Source organism: Fukomys damarensis, unplaced genomic scaffold (genome assembly GCF_012274545.1).
Source record: "Fukomys damarensis isolate Sample0158 unplaced genomic scaffold, DMR_v1.0_HiC HiC_scaffold_15, whole genome shotgun sequence".
In the NCBI taxonomy this organism is placed as follows: Eukaryota; Metazoa; Chordata; class Mammalia; order Rodentia; family Bathyergidae; genus Fukomys; species Fukomys damarensis.
In genome coordinates this window covers 19191604-19195383 of record NW_022900927.1, presented here as the reverse complement: position 1 = coordinate 19195383, position 3780 = coordinate 19191604, and the positions used below count along the sequence as shown (strand labels likewise).

The 3780-nt window shown below is 43.5% G+C and overlaps 1 pseudogene; it reads right to left on the bottom strand.

The window, feature by feature from the left end:
• Positions 1-2225: 2225 nt before the first annotated feature.
• On the bottom strand, positions 2226-3489 carry LOC104851899 (annotated as a pseudogene).
• Between the last annotated feature and the right edge of the window lie 291 nt (positions 3490-3780).

Below are 3780 nucleotides of genomic sequence, written 5' to 3'. Positions count from 1 at the left end.
TTTTTTTTTTTGCATTCTATCTCTTTATTATTATCCTATTGACTCTTCTTTATAGTCTCATTCGTACCTCTTTTTAGTTACCCTCAACCCTCTGAGCCAGTACTCTCTCTGACCTACCTGATCACCTACTCAAAGCTGTAAACTCATCTGGCGATGGTTGTCCACCTTTGTAATCCCAGTACTTGGGAGGCTGAGACAGGAGGATTACCCCAAGTTTGAGGCCAGTCTGGGATACATAGTGAGACCTTATCTCAAAAACCAAAACCAAACCAAACCAAACCAAACCACCAACCCAAATCAAAATAAAATAAAGCTCAAGCAAGCAAACAAACAAACCTACCTAAAACTAAAAGCTGGGCATACCTGTAATCCCAGCATTCTGGGAGGCTGAGGCAGGAGGATTGCAAATTTGAGCCCAGCTTGGACTAAATGACCTAGCAAGATCCTGTCTCAAACATAAAAATAAGTTTTGGGGATATAGCTTAGTGTGAAGGCCTTGGGTTCAATCCCCAGTACCCAAAACAAACAACCAAAAAGGCTTTAAATTCTCACAAGGCAGATGTATCAGAGCAGGAGTGAGCAAAGGCTCCATGCAGGTGATCCTGACCATGGTTGGGGACAGGAGAAGCTGCTCAGAGTGGAGCTTTAAGCAAAGAGGGGACAACCAGGAGGGGCAGTGAGAATCATGACGATATGGTCGGAGGGCCTGGGATTTAGCTCAATGGCACTGTGCCTGCCTCACAAGTGTAAGGTCCTGTGTTTGATTCCTGGTACTGGGGGAAAAAAAAACCCTCTAAAAACGAGTGATGAAATGGTTGAATGGCAGCAGGCAGGTCTTTCAGTGAATGTTCCTATCAGTCCTAGGGAGATATTACTCACATTTCAGCAATGACAAGAATCTCAGAGAGGGTAAGTAGCTTGCTTCACATCACGCAGCTCTTGGGGAGTGGTTCTAGAGTCCTGGGCTCATACCTACTGTGCTTAGGTATTAGACCCACATGGCCAAGGAGCAGAATATGCAAGGACAGGCTTGGGCAGCTTCCCAGTGAGGGTCAGGAAGGTCACCTCTCAGTCCTTCCTGCCACAGTACTGTGAGCGTGGGCTCTTCCTCATCTCCACCTGGCAGGATCTTAGGTATTTATTAGTTTATTTTCTTGTTTGTTAAATCAAGCTTTATTGATAAAATGGGATTCAGTATATCTTACTAGGAACAGCAGCAGGCCCAGCCAATCATGATAGCAAAAATGTGGCAGTCTCCTACTTTATATAGGAAGCTGCTGCTTATTAATTAGTAATTAAATGTAAGGACTTGTAAAAGAGGTACAAAGAGTCGAGGTGTCTTAGTCTCAAGATCCCTCTTCATATTCTTGTATTACTTGCAATACTGTGGCAACATGGAGACAACATCCTGAAAACCGTGAAGTGAAGCAAATATCTTTACCAAGCATGCCAATCCTCTGCCAAGAGCATGAGGGCAGTCTTCCTTAACTCCTTGCATGTTCAGCTTTGTAAGGTTTTGAAATTATTCTCTATCATCACGTGCATGTTTGAGCATCTCGCTGACATGGCTGCTGCTCTCCCTGTCCCAACTCCAAGTTCAGACACAACAGGACTTGAAAGGACTGTGTATCTGTTGCCTCACACAAGCCAAACATTTCTTGTATCTTTGATAAGTAATTGTGATAGGTAAAACTTTAATAGCGAAAACTTAGGAAATGTCACAATATAAGATAACTTCTGCCCCTTGCTCTGCTTAGTTCAGAATTAACCGGTACAGGAGGCACTTAGTCTCCCCTGAAAAGTTTTGTAAGTAAGAAAGAACCACTGTTAGCTTTGGTGACCAAACACACTCCCTTCCCCCTGGCTACAGTAGGTAACTGAAAAAATCTTAAGGGTAACTTCCCTGACAAAGAACTGGGTCCAGGTTGAAATTCAACTGCTGCCACCATGTTTTGAGTATCAGCAATGTGAGCTGTGAAAATGCAATGCAACCAACTGAGTAAGATCAAGGCTGTAGAACCCTATAAAAGAAGGAGTTGTAACCCAGTGGGGAGTCATCGATCCCCATTGATGGAGTAAACTTTTTTATTTTACTCCCATTCTGCTGCCTTTCTGTGTGTCACTTGCCAATTCCTTCCGTAACAATTGTAAAGCAGTTCATAATCAAATATAAGCATTTTGTACAAGGATAATTACACTTTATCAAAAAAATCATACAACAAAAATCGCTGGAGTCTGATTTACCCCATGAATTATGGTTTGAAATGTTTACCTAAGTATCAAATTTACAGAAAAAAAAAAAAAATCAGTTCTGGGCTAGCTGTTGTACTGCCGAAGTTGTCTGGTGTAATCGCTCTCACCCAAGTCATGTCCTCTTCCTTAAAGTTGAGGATCTATTGTAAACGGCTTACATTCCTCTTGCTTGGCAATTCACCCCTGGTGGGAAGCTGGGGTATGCTCTCACTTGCTAATGTGCGCATCACATGGATTAAGTCTGGGATGCCTTCCCCTGCTCCTTTATAATTTCTTCTACTCTGTGTTCCAGGTACTTGTCCAACTCTGCCTCCTTCTTCACTGCTTCTGGAGATACTTTGGGTGCATTGGGAAAACAGATCAAAATCACACTCATGCTGTCTCGACTTCCCTTATACAAACAGGTGTCAACTACTTCATTGCAAACTTTCCCAAGATCATCAGTGACTTCAAGCCTGGATCTTAAAAAAATCACAGAGCTCTTCGTTTCCCATAACATTCCAGATACCATCACATGCAAGAATAAGGAACAGATCATCTTCTTCAGATCTCTCAATATCACGGACTTCAGGAGCTGGTGAGACAAGCTGTTCTGTAGGATCTTTTCCGGGGACAGATTTGTAATCGAAATCCCCAAGGGCCCTGGACACAGCCGGAGAGCCATTCACACGCTGAGTCATTACAGAGCCACCTGCATTCTGAATTCATTCTTTTTCCAGCAGATTATTTGGTTTGTGATCTTGTGTGAAGAAGTGAACTTTCCTCTTCCTACAAAGTAAATCTGTTGAGTCTCCACATTACTTATTAATGAAATAAGTATGTTGGGGTGAGATCAAGACACCACATCTGTGGACCCACTTCTGTCTGCACCGTGTTTCTTCTCTGACATAACTCTCATGTGTTCATCAATCTCCAGAAAATCTGCTCTGATTCCATTCTTTACATTTTCCACAGAAGGTGCTCCTGAAGGTCCTTTAAAATCTTGATTATTGGTGATGTGATCTAACAACAAATGCTCACAGCAGTATTTGGCAACCCGAGAACCAGCATGCCCATCGTATGCAGCAAAGAATGACCACGTTTCCTTCCAGTCCACTTGGCAAGCCAGTCACAGCCGTGTGCATCCTCCCTTTCTACTCGCCAATCTTGCACGCTGCTTAGCCCTTATTGCAACCCATTACCCTGCCCTTGGGCATTATGCTTTTCTATCTTTGGCTTGTCCAAAAATGCTCCCATTATGTCTTGATCCTCTAGGTCATCTTTCCTTCCTGCAAATACATAAACAACTGCTACTTCTTCTATCTAAACGGGAGCTATTCCCTCAGCTCTTAGTTTAGCTAATTTCTATGAACTCTTCAGATTTCAACTTCAGCGTCAGATCTGCGGGAGAGCTTCCTTTCTCTGAATTCCCTAAGTCAATTCTCCAGCACAGAGCATACTGTAGAACATTTGCTGGATAAGTAAACCGGAGCCACCTCGGGCGGGCAGGACCCTGGTCGACCCAGGCTGCGACGGCGGCCCGAGAAG